Raw genomic sequence first — 14,699 nt, forward strand, 5'->3', positions numbered from 1 at the left:
TCTCACCTCAGTGGATGTTTTGGCACTGATGGGTTTGGGGACTCAGCGGGTTTTCTCTCTGTGAGTGTTTACTGCTGGGACCTTCCTACCCGTGCCCTACGACCGTGGCTTCCACAGCAAACTGTTTGCTCGGGTGCAGTTTGCAAATCAACCCTTCCCATGCAGCTCTTGACAGTATGTGATGGGGAGAAGGTAACAGTGCAATAGTTGTCATATATACAGTCCAGTGGTGCGTTTTGTTTCCAGCCATTATAGTGGTGTTTCTTTATGCTCTATACAGATCATGTTTTGGGGGGCTTGCTTTTGCTGGAAGCAGCTGCTAATTAATGAACAGTTGAGAAACAGTCTGCTATGAACTCACACACAGAGTTTTCTAATTGAGAAAATGTTCCTGTCTTGCTGTTTTTTCTGCAAATTGCACGTGGCATCTTGAATAAAAAGGTGAAGCTTGATTGTGTTGGGTTTAGTCTGACTTGTGCAGGACTGAGGCCGATGAGAACAGGCCCATGTGTGCGTGTGATCCCAGCCGTCTCTTTGCCGGCAGGTTGGTCAGTCCCCCTCACGGCCACCTTTTCACTCCGTGCCTTGACAATTTTTGGTGCATGAGAGGAGGAAACAGGCAAGAGGTCCCAAAGCTGGGGCTGTTTTCTGAGGTGAGATGGCTGCGTGTAGGAGAGAGCCCTGGCAGAGCTCCCAGCCGGGCTGGACCATTGGAGAACCCAGAGTGCCCGGCAGCTCAGCCGCATCTCCCAGCGCTCAGGGACCCAGCTGCTGCGGGCACGTCTGCTGCCTCCTGGCACATCTCCTTTTCTCCTTTTTCTGCCCTGGTGAGATCCCATCTGGAATATTGTGTCCAGTTCTGGGCCTCTCAGTTCCAGAAGGACAGGGAACTGCTGGAGAGAGTCCAGCGCAGGGCAACAAAGACGATTAAGGGAGTGGAGCATCTCCCTTATGAGGAAAGGCTGAGGGAGCTGGGTCTCTTGAGCTTGGAGGAGACTGAGGGGTGACCTCATTAATGTTTACAGATATATAAAGGGTGAGTGTCACGAGGATGGAGCCAGGCTCTTCTCGGTGACAACCAATGATAGGACAAGGGGTAATGGGTACAAACTGGAACACAAGAGGTTCCACTTAAATTTGAGAAGAAACTTCTTCTCAGTGGGGGTGACAGAACACTGGAACAGGCTGCCCAGGGAGCTTGTGGAGTCTTCTGCTCTGGAGGCGTTCAAGACCTGCCTGGACACCTACCTGTGTAACCTCATCTAGGTGTTCCTGCTCCGGCAGGGGGATTGGACTGGATGATCTTTCGAGGTCCCTTCCAATGCCTAACACTCAGTGATTCTGTGTGATTCTTCAGTGCAAAGAGAGAGGGGAAACCCAAGATCTCTCCAGGGAGCCTGCACTCAGTATGGTGAGGAAGCACAGTAGGGTTATTGATGTAGCCAGAAGTATTGTTTACGGTCCCTAAGTGAGCACGTATTTCGAAGGCACAGAAGGAAATGTTTGCAAGTCTAGTTCTGCCAGGGTCGTGGGGGTGCTCCCAGGCTTCGGTGGCTGGGACCGGCCTTCCCTGGGACCCCCACCCACCGCCACCATCTCCTGCCTGGGACCCAGGGGAAGTGTCTCAGCTCAGCCTGGGGCCTTGAGTCCCTGCCTGAGCCGTGTCATAGGTGTGTGTGCCTGTGTCGTCTCTACCCCTGTCCCAGGCTGGGCCTGGGCCCTGCCCTGCAGAGAGCGGCTCTCCTGGATGGAGGGAGCCCTCAGGGCTGGGTCAGAGCTCGTCATGCAGAACTCCAGGCATAGCAGAGCAGAGCTTTTCTATTCTATTTGCTCGCCATGAACTGAATAACGATGAGACTACTATATCCCTGCAATGCCAGGGGTGTTTTAGCTCCAAAATCACTTTCAAGGACACAAAACACAAAGAAGAAAAGTGGGATCAGGATTTTGTTTCTTTTATTTAGTTTTATTCAGTTGTTTAATTTTGTTTGTTTGTTTGTTTGTTTGTAAGCAGGTTGATGGTTGCAGGTTGGCTGGTTGGTTTAGGCTGGATTGTTTAGGATGGTAGTTTGAGATCGTATAGGTCATTTGGTTTTGGTGATTTTGGTTGGTTTTAGGTTGCATTTGGTTGTTTTGGACGTGAGAGCAATCTGACTGCGACCTCTGTCACGCCATTGATGGCCAGGGTTGATTGGACTGATGTGGCTGGCTAGGCAGGTGTCCCCTTCCTTCCTCCCTGCTTCATGCGTGTCCTTCCCAAAGCCAGGCGACCACTCCAAGAGGATGAGCTTCTCTGTTGGAGGGATACAATTCATGGGTCAAGGGTATACGGTAGCTGCCCTCCCCTTCTAGAAGCTGCAAAGAAGATCAAGGTGCATTTGTAAGAGCACCTGGCTGGGGTAGTCAAGCTTTCAAGACTGCAGGCACATCCAAGTGAGGCACTGCATGGGGTAGGGTGTTTGTTGGTTGGGTTTTGGTCATGCAGGTTTTTTCGAGTGTTTTAGCTTGTTTGTTGGAGTGTTGTTGATTTAGCTTGGTTGTTTTAGGTTGGTTTTGGTGGTTCTATTTTGGTTTAGGTCATTTGCTTTAGGTGGTTTTGTTCAGGTTGTTTCTGTTGTTTGGTTTCATATTTCTGAGGTTGGTTTAAGTTGGTTAGTCTAGGTCGTTAGTTTAGCTTGGTTGTTTCAGGTGGTTTTATACTTTATTGGGTAGGTTTTAAGTAGTTTGAGATTTTTTTAAGGGCTGGCTTAAGTTGTTTAAGATGGGTTGGTTTAGATGTATTTAATTTGTTTGGATTTAGGTTGCCAAATGTTGGTTGACGAACGTTGGTTTATGTAGTTTTAGGTAGGATTGTTTAGGTAATTTGTTTTAGGTAGATTGGTTTTAGGGTGTTTCGATTGGTTTATTTTGGTTGGTTTAGGTAATTTGTTGTAGATCATTGAAGGGTTGTTTAAGGTGGTTTGGTTTAGATTTCTCTTGCTTGCTTGGGTTGAGGTTGCTGAAGGTTGGTTGAAGAACGCTGGTTCAGGTTGTTTTAGGTAGGATTGTTTAGGTCATTTGTTTTAGGTGGGTTTTTTTTAGGGTGTTTAGGTTGGTTTATTTTGTTTGATTTAGACTGGTTTAGGTAATTTGTTGTAGATTGTTGAAGGTTTTTTTTAGGTGGTTTGTGGCTGATTGTTTGAAGTTTTTTAAGGCAGATTGGTTTAGGTTCTTTAAGGTTGGTTGTTTCCAGTTGTTGAAGGTTGGTTTAGGCGAGTTGTTCTATTCTGGTTTAGGTAGGCTGCTCTAGCTAAGTTTAGGGCCACCTCGTGGAGCAGCAGGCACCCAGCCACAATGGCCCAAAGAAGCCGTGGCAAGTGGGCCATGCTCAACGCTGCAGAAGAAGGCAAAAAACCCCCAGAGACACTTGGTGTCCCACATGGGGGGGAAAAAAAAGCCTTCCTCCCCCCAGCTGCAGGGCACGAGAGGCCATCTTCCTGGTGCTTGAGCAGCAGGCAGGACCCGAGCCAAAAGGGCTCAGAGGAGCTCTGCAAAGTGGTCATGCTCAATGCTGCAGAGGAAGGCAAAAAACCCCTGGGGACCAGTGCCAATCTGCCCCAGGGGAAAAAATTCCTTCCTGACCCCAGTGCTGGCGATCGGCTGTTCCCTGAGCATGTGAGCCAGACCTGGCTCCTTGTCCCACAGGCTGCTCACGTCTCCCAGGACCTGCCCAAGCCCTATCCTGTCCTATCCTGTCCTATCCTATCCTGTCCTGTCCTGTCCTGTCCTATCCTATCTATCCTCCCTCCACCTGGAGCCATCTCTCGGACTTCCGAGAGTGCCCAAATGCTTCTGAGCTGATGGAGCTTGGGGTCAAGAATCCTTCCTGTGCCTGTCAGGACACCAGTGAGTGCTTCAAAGCACTGCAACCCCTTGCAACTGCTCTGTATCCTCTTTCTTACGACTCCTGAGCCTGTCGGCATGTGGGATGAAGATGGCGAGTTCTTCAGTACTCTTCAAGAAGGCATCATGCCGTCGGTCTTGCCACTGCTATCCCACTGAAAAGGCTTTCCATCCATCCATCCATCAATCGGATAGGTTTGGAAGGTGGCCCTCGCAGTCCGTGTGCCATTCCTTCCCAATGCAGCAAGTGACATGTGCTGCTGCGCTGTCATTTACGGTGAGGTTGTCTGCTTGGGGAGAAGTCTTGACTTGTGCTGTTGACCCAATCTTTGCTTGCTCTTGATAGCTCTTTTCCTCCTTTGGCCTTCATCCTTGCTATCTTCCTTGAAAGTCATGGCAGCCCTCTCAGGCTTTGTCTTGCTTCTTCTAGCCGTTGTCTTCTTCTGTAGGCCCTCCGTGTTCCTAACCAACTACTTAGTCTTGATTTACTTTCATCCTGGATGGATTTTATCTTTCCTGAACCCAAGGAAGGAGCAATGTCCCTAGTGGTCCAGGTGAGTGCTGACCAGGGCTTTGCACAAGGCTTGCCTTTCCTGTGGCAGTGCCTTGCCTGACACAACAGAATGCATTTGCCTGTATCACATTTGTGGCTCACCGTCATGCTGTGACCTACTTGTGCCTCCAGGAGCATTTTTCTACTCCGATGTGTTCGACCAGTGCCAGAAACTGATGGTGCTGCACCTGACGTTGTGTTCTCTATTTCTAGGCTGTAGATCTTCACACAGGGTTTCTTGACGTAGGGGATTTGTCTTGTGTCGGAGCTTCAGCTGGGTGGGAGTATGGGGACTGTAGAACTACTCTGTGAGCTAAAGCTTCTTCTGGTTGATGGATACTGAGGACCTGGGATTTGTTTAGTTTGGAGAGACGAAGGCTGAGAGGCGACCTCGTTGCTCTCTACAGCTTCCAAGGAGGAAAATGGAGAGGGAGCTGCTGATCTCTTCTCCCTGATAGCCAAGAGCAGGAGGTGTGGGAACGGCTCAAAGCTGCATCCATCAGGGGAGCTTTGGACTTGAGAAGAGGAAACTTTTCTTTACCAAGAGGGTGGTCAAAGCCCTGGAACAGGGTTCCCGGGGAGGTACTCGATCCCTCTTGCCTGATCAGTGTTGAAGAGGCCTTTGGACAATACCCTTAATACTATGTTGTAACTTCTGTTCAGCCCTGAAGTGGTCAGGCATTTGGAGTAGATAATCATTGTAGGTCCTTTCCAGCTGAAGTCTTCTCTCCTTCTGTTCCTACCTCCTCCTTTCCCTAGCAGTACTTGATGAAGAAATTTCTGCTGTCGTTGCTTCCCATCCCTGCACTACCAGAAGGCACTGAATACCCTGAAGCGTGTTCCATCTTCGGCACTGGCTCTGTCACCTTGTGGCAAGGAGGCACATACCTTCTGATGGGTGTGAGAGCCCTGGGCACCTTTGCAACATCTGGGCATCCCACTTCTTACAGCTACTGGCCCTGGCCCCACAGGGGATGAGAATGGTGAGCTCTGCACTGCTCCTCAAGAAGGAATTCCCTTGGTCTTGCCACTGCTATCCAACTGGAAGGGATTTCCACGCATCAGATGAGTTTGGAAGGTGGCCCTGCCAGCAGATCGCCTTGCAGCAAAGAACCTCCAGCAGCCTCATGCAAGGTCTTCCTCCCTCAGCCCCTGCCCTGTGATTCCACCAGCTGCTCCAGTGCTTCCTCGGGGATGTGTTGGGGCGGCCCCCGGGCCAGCTCTGGCGGTGGACATGGGAGGCTGCTCCCTTTTATAGTGCCCTGGGGCATTGTGACCTCAGCGTTGCCAGGTGCTGGCATTGTGACCTCTGGGTGACAGAACCAGATGTGTGCAGCGCCGCTTCCCCGCCCCCCCCCTCCCGCCTCCGCCGCCCCCCCCCTCCACCCAGCACCCTTGGGAGGAAGCCTTTGGTGTACTGGCCCTGAATCAGTACCTGTAGCTACAAGCCAGGGGAGTAATCAACCTAATAGTGTCCCTTTTTTGCAAGAATACAGTGTGGTTTTGTTGCCGGTCCAGTCTCACTTCCTGTAGCTCTCCTACCTGTGATGATCTTCTGTTCAGTTACAGGAAGGTGCCTTCTGACTGGCACTTTGTGCAATGACTCGCTGCATTTTGACCTTCTCTTCCTTAGATACCTCTCACCTCAGTGGATGTTTTGGCACTGATGGGTTTGGGGACTCAGCGGGTTTTCTCTCTGTGAGTGTTTACTGCTGGGACCTTCCTACCCGTGCCCTACGACCGTGGCTTCCACAGCAAACTGTTTGCTCGGGTGCAGTTTGCAAATCAACCCTTCCCGTGCAGCTCTTGACAGTATGTGATGGGGAGAAGGTAACAGTGCAATAGTTGTCATATATACAGTCCAGTGGTGCGTTTTGTTTCCAGCCATTATAGTGGTGTTTCTTTATGCTCTATACAGATCATGTTTTGGGGGGCTTGCTTTTGCTGGAAGCAGCTGCTAATTAATGAACAGTTGAGAAACAGTCTGCTATGAACTCACACACAGAGTTTTCTAATTGAGAAAATGTTCCTGTCTTGCTGTTTTTTCTGCAAATTGCACGTGGCTTCTTGAATAAAAAGATGAAGCTTGATTGTGTTGGGTTTAGTCTGACTTGTGCAGGACTGAGGCCGATGAGAACAGGCCCATGTGTGCGTGTGATCCCAGCCGTCTCTTTGCCGGCAGGTTGGTCAGTCCCCCTCACGGCCACCTTTTCACTCCGTGCCTTGACAATTTTTGGTGCATGAGAGGAGGAAACAGGCAAGAGGTCCCAAAGCTGGGGCTGTTTTCTGAGGTGAGATGGCTGCGTGTAGGAGAGAGCCCTGGCAGAGCTCCCAGCCGGGCTGGACCATTGGAGAACCCAGAGTGCCCGGCAGCTCAGCCGCATCTCCCAGCGCTCAGGGACCCAGCTGCTGCGGGCACGTCTGCTGCCTCCTGGCACATCTCCTTTTCTCCTTTTTCTGCCCTGGTGAGATCCCATCTGGAATATTGTGTCCAGTTCTGGGCCTCTCAGTTCCAGAAGGACAGGGAACTGCTGGAGAGAGTCCAGCGCAGGGCAACAAAGACGATTAAGGGAGTGGAGCATCTCCCTTATGAGGAAAGGCTGAGGGAGCTGGGTCTCTTGAGCTTGGAGGAGACTGAGGGGTGACCTCATTAATGTTTACAGATATATAAAGGGTGAGTGTCACGAGGATGGAGCCAGGCTCTTCTCGGTGACAACCAATGATAGGACAAGGGGTAATGGGTACAAACTGGAACACAAGAGGTTCCACTTAAATTTGAGAAGAAACTTCTTCTCAGTGGGGGTGACAGAACACTGGAACAGGCTGCCCAGGGAGCTTGTGGAGTCTTCTGCTCTGGAGGCGTTCAAGACCTGCCTGGACACCTACCTGTGTAACCTCATCTAGGTGTTCCTGCTCCGGCAGGGGGATTGGACTGGATGATCTTTCGAGGTCCCTTCCAATGCCTAACACTCAGTGATTCTGTGTGATTCTTCAGTGCAAAGAGAGAGGGGAAACCCAAGATCTCTCCAGGGAGCCTGCACTCAGTATGGTGAGGAAGCACAGTAGGGTTATTGATGTAGCCAGAAGTATTGTTTACGGTCCCTAAGTGAGCACGTATTTCGAAGGCACAGAAGGAAATGTTTGCAAGTCTAGTTCTGCCAGGGTCGTGGGGGTGCTCCCAGGCTTCGGTGGCTGGGACCGGCCTTCCCTGGGACCCCCACCCACCGCCACCATCTCCTGCCTGGGACCCAGGGGAAGTGTCTCAGCTCAGCCTGGGGCCTTGAGTCCCTGCCTGAGCCGTGTCATAGGTGTGTGTGCCTGTGTCGTCTCTACCCCTGTCCCAGGCTGGGCCTGGGCCCTGCCCTGCAGAGAGCGGCTCTCCTGGATGGAGGGAGCCCTCAGGGCTGGGTCAGAGCTCGTCATGCAGAACTCCAGGCATAGCAGAGCAGAGCTTTTCTATTCTATTTGCTCGCCATGAACTGAATAACGATGAGACTACTATATCCCTGCAATGCCAGGGGTGTTTTAGCTCCAAAATCACTTTCAAGGACACAAAACACAAAGAAGAAAAGTGGGATCAGGATTTTGTTTCTTTTATTTAGTTTTATTCAGTTGTTTAATTTTGTTTGTTTGTTTGTTTGTAAGCAGGTTGATGGTTGCAGGTTGGCTGGTTGGTTTAGGCTGGATTGTTTAGGATGGTAGTTTGAGATCGTATAGGTCATTTGGTTTTGGCGATTTTGGCTGGTTTTAGGTTGCATTTGGTTGTTTTGGACGTGAGAGCAATCTGACTGTGACCTCTGTCACGCCATTGATGGCCAGGGTTGATTGGACTGATGTGGCTGGCTAGGCAGGTGTCCCCTTCCTTCCTCCCTGCTTCATGCGTGTCCTTCCCAAAGCCAGGCGATCACTCCAAGAGGATGAGCTTCTCTGTTGGAGGGATACAATTCATGGGTCAAGGGTATACGGTAGCTGCCCTCCCCTTCTAGAAGCTGCAAAGAAGATCAAGGTGCATTTGTAAGAGCACCTGGCTGGGGTAGTCAAGCTTTCAAGACTGCAGGCACATCCAAGTGAGGCACTGCATGGGGTAGGGTGTTTGTTGGTTGGGTTTTGGTCATGCAGGTTTTTTCAAGTGTTTTAGCTTGTTTGTTGGAGTGTTGTTGATTTAGCTTGGTTGTTTTAGGTTGGTTTTGGTGGTTCTATTTTGGTTTAGGTCATTTGCTTTAGGTGGTTTTGTTCAGGTTGTTTCTGTTGTTTGGTTTCATATTTCTGAGGTTGGTTTAAGTTGGTTAGTCTAGGTCGTTAGTTTAGCTTGGTTGTTTCAGGTGGTTTTATACTTTATTGGGTAGGTTTTAAGTAGTTTGAGATTTTTTTAAGGGCTGGCTTAAGTTGTTTAAGATGGGTTGGTTTAGATGTATTTAATTTGTTTGGATTTAGGTTGCCAAATGTTGGTTGACGAACGTTGGTTTATGCAGTTTTAGGTAGGATTGTTTAGGTAATTTGTTTTAGGTAGATTGGTTTTAGGGTGTTTCGATTGGTTTATTTTGGTTGGTTTAGGTAATTTGTTGTAGATCATTGAAGGGTTGTTTAAGGTGGTTTGGTTTAGATTTCTCTTGCTTGCTTGGGTTGAGGTTGCTGAAGGTTGGTTGAAGAACGCTGGTTCAGGTTGTTTTAGGTAGGATTGTTTAGGTCATTTGTTTTAGGTGGGTTTTTTTTAGGGTGTTTAGGTTGGTTTATTTTGTTTGATTTAGACTGGTTTAGGTAATTTGTTGTAGATTGTTGAAGGTTTTTTTTAGGTGGTTTGTGGCTGATTGTTTGAAGTTTTTTAAGGCAGATTGGTTTAGGTTCTTTAAGGTTGGTTGTTTCCAGTTGTTGAAGGTTGGTTTAGGCGAGTTGTTCTATTCTGGTTTAGGTAGGCTGCTCTAGCTAAGTTTAGGGCCACCTCGTGGAGCAGCAGGCACCCAGCCCAAATGGCCCAAAGAAGCCGTGGCAAGTGGGCCATGCTCAACGCTGCAGAAGAAGGCAAAAAACCCCCAGAGACACTTGGTGTCCCACATGGGGGGGAAAAAAAAGCCTTCCTCCCCCCAGCTGCAGGGCACGAGAGGCCATCTTCCTGGTGCTTGAGCAGCAGGCAGGACCCGAGCCAAAAGGGCTCAGAGGAGCTCTGCAAAGTGGTCATGCTCAATGCTGCAGAGGAAGGCAAAAAACCCCTGGGGACCAGTGCCAATCTGCCCCAGGGGAAAAAATTCCTTCCTGACCCCAGTGCTGGCGATCGGCTGTTCCCTGAGCATGTGAGCCAGACCTGGCTCCTTGTCCCACAGGCTGCTCACGTCTCCCAGGACCTGCCCAAGCCCTATCCTGTCCTATCCTGTCCTATCCTGTCCTATCCTATCCTGTCCTGTCCTGTCCTGTCCTATCCTATCTATCCTCCCTCCACCTGGAGCCATCTCTCGGACTTCCGAGAGTGCCCAAATGCTTCTGAGCTGATGGAGCTTGGGGTCAAGAATCCTTCCTGTGCCTGTCAGGACACCAGTGAGTGCTTCAAAGCACTGCAACCCCTTGCAACTGCTCTGTATCCTCTTTCTTACGACTCCTGAGCCTGTCGGCATGTGGGATGAAGATGGCGAGTTCTTCAGTACTCTTCAAGAAGGCATCATGCCGTCGGTCTTGCCACTGCTATCCCACTGAAAAGGCTTTCCATCCATCCATCCATCAATCGGATAGGTTTGGAAGGTGGCCCTCGCAGTCCGTGTGCCATTCCTTCCCAATGCAGCAAGTGACATGTGCTGCTGCGCTGTCATTTACGGTGAGGTTGTCTGCTTGGGGAGAAGTCTTGACTTGTGCTGTTGACCCAATCTTTGCTTGCTCTTGATAGCTCTTTTCCTCCTTTGGCCTTCATCCTTGCTATCTTCCTTGAAAGTCATGGCAGCCCTCTCAGGCTTTGTCTTGCTTCTTCTAGCCGTTGTCTTCTTCTGTAGGCCCTCCGTGTTCCTAACCAACTACTTAGTCTTGATTTACTTTCATCCTGGATGGATTTTATCTTTCCTGAACCCAAGGAAGGAGCAATGTCCCTAGTGGTCCAGGTGAGTGCTGACCAGGGCTTTGCACAAGGCTTGCCTTTCCTGTGGCAGTGCCTTGCCTGACACAACAGAATGCATTTGCCTGTATCACATTTGTGGCTCACCGTCATGCTGTGACCTACTTGTGCCTCCAGGAGCATTTTTCTACTCCGATGTGTTCGACCAGTGCCAGAAACTGATGGTGCTGCACCTGACGTTGTGTTCTCTATTTCTAGGCTGTAGATCTTCACACAGGGTTTCTTGACGTAGGGGATTTGTCTTGTGTCGGAGCTTCAGCTGGGTGGGAGTATGGGGACTGTAGAACTACTCTGTGAGCTAAAGCTTCTTCTGGTTGATGGATACTGAGGACCTGGGATTTGTTTAGTTTGGAGAGACGAAGGCTGAGAGGCGACCTCGTTGCTCTCTACAGCTTCCAAGGAGGAAAATGGAGAGGGAGCTGCTGATCTCTTCTCCCTGATAGCCAAGAGCAGGAGGTGTGGGAACGGCTCAAAGCTGCATCCATCAGGGGAGCTTTGGACTTGAGAAGAGGAAACTTTTCTTTACCAAGAGGGTGGTCAAAGCCCTGGAACAGGGTTCCCGGGGAGGTACTCGATCCCTCTTGCCTGATCAGTGTTGAAGAGGCCTTTGGACAATACCCTTAATACTATGTTGTAACTTCTGTTCAGCCCTGAAGTGGTCAGGCATTTGGAGTAGATAATCATTGTAGGTCCTTTCCAGCTGAAGTCTTCTCTCCTTCTGTTCCTACCTCCTCCTTTCCCTAGCAGTACTTGATGAAGAAATTTCTGCTGTCGTTGCTTCCCATCCCTGCACTACCAGAAGGCACTGAATACCCTGAAGCGTGTTCCATCTTCGGCACTGGCTCTGTCACCTTGTGGCAAGGAGGCACATACCTTCTGATGGGTGTGAGAGCCCTGGGCACCTTTGCAACATCTGGGCATCCCACTTCTTACAGCTACTGGCCCTGGCCCCACAGGGGATGAGAATGGTGAGCTCTGCACTGCTCCTCAAGAAGGAATTCCCTTGGTCTTGCCACTGCTATCCAACCGGAAGGGATTTCCATGCATCAGATGAGTTTGGAAGGTGGCCCTGCCAGCAGATCGCCTTGCAGCAAAGAACCTCCAGCAGCCTCATGCAAGGTCTTCCTCCCTCAGCCCCTGCCCTGTGATTCCACCAGCTGCTCCAGTGCTTCCTCGGGGATGTGTTGGGGCGGCCCCCGGGCCAGCTCTGGCGGTGGACATGGGAGGCTGCTCCCTTTTATAGTGCCCTGGGGCATTGTGACCTCAGCGTTGCCAGGTGCTGGCATTGTGACCTCTGGGTGACAGAACCAGATGTGTGCAGCGCCGCTTCCCCGCCCCCCCCCTCCCGCCTCCGCCGCCCCCCCCCTCCACCCAGCACCCTTGGGAGGAAGCCTTTGGTGTACTGGCCCTGAATCAGTACCTGTAGCTACAAGCCAGGGGAGTAATCAACCTAATAGTGTCCCTTTTTTGCAAGAATACAGTGTGGTTTTGTTGCCGGTCCAGTCTCACTTCCTGTAGCTCTCCTACCTGTGATGATCTTCTGTTCAGTTACAGGAAGGTGCCTTCTGACTGGCACTTTGTGCAATGACTCGCTGCATTTTGACCTTCTCTTCCTTAGATACCTCTCACCTCAGTGGATGTTTTGGCACTGATGGGTTTGGGGACTCAGCGGGTTTTCTCTCTGTGAGTGTTTACTGCTGGGACCTTCCTACCCGTGCCCTACGACCGTGGCTTCCACAGCAAACTGTTTGCTCGGGTGCAGTTTGCAAATCAACCCTTCCCGTGCAGCTCTTGACAGTATGTGATGGGGAGAAGGTAACAGTGCAATAGTTGTCATATATACAGTCCAGTGGTGCGTTTTGTTTCCAGCCATTATAGTGGTGTTTCTTTATGCTCTATACAGATCATGTTTTGGGGGGCTTGCTTTTGCTGGAAGCAGCTGCTAATTAATGAACAGTTGAGAAACAGTCTGCTATGAACTCACACACAGAGTTTTCTAATTGAGAAAATGTTCCTGTCTTGCTGTTTTTTCTGCAAATTGCACGTGGCTTCTTGAATAAAAAGATGAAGCTTGATTGTGTTGGGTTTAGTCTGACTTGTGCAGGACTGAGGCCGGTGAGAACAGGCCCATGTGTGCGTGTGATCCCAGCCGTCTCTTTGCCGGCAGGTTGGTCAGTCCCCCTCACGGCCACCTTTTCACTCCGTGCCTTGACAATTTTTGGTGCATGAGAGGAGGAAACAGGCAAGAGGTCCCAAAGCTGGGGCTGTTTTCTGAGGTGAGATGGCTGCGTGTAGGAGAGAGCCCTGGCAGAGCTCCCAGCCGGGCTGGACCATTGGAGAACGCAGAGTGCCCGGCAGCTCAGCCGCATCTCCCAGCGCTCAGGGACCCAGCTGCTGCGGGCACGTCTGCTGCCTCCTGGCACATCTCCTTTTCTCCTTTTTCTGCCCTGGTGAGATCCCATCTGGAATATTGTGTCCAGTTCTGGGCCTCTCAGTTCCAGAAGGACAGGGAACTGCTGGAGAGAGTCCAGCGCAGGGCAACAAAGACGATTAAGGGAGTGGAGCATCTCCCTTATGAGGAAAGGCTGAGGGAGCTGGGTCTCTTGAGCTTGGAGGAGACTGAGGGGTGACCTCATTAATGTTTACAGATATATAAAGGGTGAGTGTCACGAGGATGGAGCCAGGCTCTTCTCGGTGACAACCAATGATAGGACAAGGGGTAATGGGTACAAACTGGAACACAAGAGGTTCCACTTAAATTTGAGAAGAAACTTCTTCTCAGTGGGGGTGACAGAACACTGGAACAGGCTGCCCAGGGAGCTTGTGGAGTCTTCTGCTCTGGAGGCGTTCAAGACCTGCCTGGACACCTACCTGTGTAACCTCATCTAGGTGTTCCTGCTCCGGCAGGGGGATTGGACTGGATGATCTTTCGAGGTCCCTTCCAATGCCTAACACTCAGTGATTCTGTGTGATTCTTCAGTGCAAAGAGAGAGGGGAAACCCAAGATCTCTCCAGGGAGCCTGCACTCAGTATGGTGAGGAAGCACAGTAGGGTTATTGATGTAGCCAGAAGTATTGTTTATGGTCCCTAAGTGAGCACGTATTTCGAAGGCACAGAAGGAAATGTTTGCAAGTCTAGTTCTGCCAGGGTCGTGGGGGTGCTCCCAGGCTTCGGTGGCTGGGACCGGCCTTCCCTGGGACCCCCACCCACCGCCACCATCTCCTGCCTGGGACCCAGGGGAAGTGTCTCAGCTCAGCCTGGGGCCTTGAGTCCCTGCCTGAGCCGTGTCATAGGTGTGTGTGCCTGTGTCGTCTCTACCCCTGTCCCAGGCTGGGCCTGGGCCCTGCCCTGCAGAGAGCGGCTCTCCTGGATGGAGGGAGCCCTCAGGGCTGGGTCAGAGCTCGTCATGCAGAACTCCAGGCATAGCAGAGCAGAGCTTTTCTATTCTATTTGCTCGCCATGAACTGAATAACGATGAGACTACTATATCCCTGCAATGCCAGGGGTGTTTTAGCTCCAAAATCACTTTCAAGGACACAAAACACAAAGAAGAAAAGTGGGATCAGGATTTTGTTTCTTTTATTTAGTTTTATTCAGTTGTTTAATTTTGTTTGTTTGTTTGTTTGTAAGCAGGTTGATGGTTGCAGGTTGGCTGGTTGGTTTAGGCTGGATTGTTTAGGATGGTAGTTTGAGATCGTATAGGTCATTTGGTTTTGGTGATTTTGGTTGGTTTTAGGTTGCATTTGGTTGTTTTGGACGTGAGAGCAATCTGACTGCGACCTCTGTCACGCCATTGATGGCCAGGGTTGATTGGACTGATGTGGCTGGCTAGGCAGGTGTCCCCTTCCTTCCTCCCTGCTTCATGCGTGTCCTTCCCAAAGCCAGGCGATCACTCCAAGAGGATGAGCTTCTCTGTTGGAGGGATACAATTCATGGGTCAAGGGTATACGGTAGCTGCCCTCCCCTTCTAGAAGCTGCAAAGAAGATCAAGGTGCATTTGTAAGAGCACCTGGCTGGGGTAGTCAAGCTTTCAAGACTGCAGGCACATCCAAGTGAGGCACTGCATGGGGTAGGGTGTTTGTTGGTTGGGTTTTGGTCATGCAGGTTTTTTCGAGTGTTTTAGCTTGTTTGTTGGAGTGTTGTTGATTTAGCTTGGTTGTTTTAGGTTGG

The sequence above is a fragment of the Patagioenas fasciata genome, chromosome 2, assembly GCF_037038585.1.
Source record: "Patagioenas fasciata isolate bPatFas1 chromosome 2, bPatFas1.hap1, whole genome shotgun sequence".
In the NCBI taxonomy this organism is placed as follows: domain Eukaryota; kingdom Metazoa; phylum Chordata; class Aves; order Columbiformes; family Columbidae; genus Patagioenas; species Patagioenas fasciata.